Source organism: Octopus bimaculoides, chromosome 3, assembly GCF_001194135.2.
Source record: "Octopus bimaculoides isolate UCB-OBI-ISO-001 chromosome 3, ASM119413v2, whole genome shotgun sequence".
Classification (NCBI taxonomy): domain Eukaryota; kingdom Metazoa; phylum Mollusca; class Cephalopoda; order Octopoda; family Octopodidae; genus Octopus; species Octopus bimaculoides.
In genome coordinates, this window is record NC_068983.1 from 111,802,630 (window position 1) to 111,802,988 (window position 359).

Genomic DNA, 359 nt, shown 5'->3' on the forward strand with positions numbered 1-359 from the left:
GAGGATGGTAGAGGGAGGAAGTGGAACAAGGAGGAAGGGACAGAAGGGTATAGCAGAGAAGTAGAGACCAAGACAGAGGGATAGATAGAAAGATAGAGAAAGACAGATAGATAAATAGATAGAGAGGATGGTGGAGAGAGGAAGTGGAACAAGGAGGAAGGGACAGAAGAGTAAAGCAGTGAAGTAGAGGCCAGGACAGAAGGATAGATAGAAAGATAAAGAAAGACAGATAGATAAATAGATAGAGAGGATGGTGGAGGGAGGAAGTGGAACAAGGAGGAAGGGACAGAAGGGTAAAGCAGTGAAGTAGAGGCCAGGACAGAGGGATAGATAGAAAGATAGAGGAAGACAGATATATG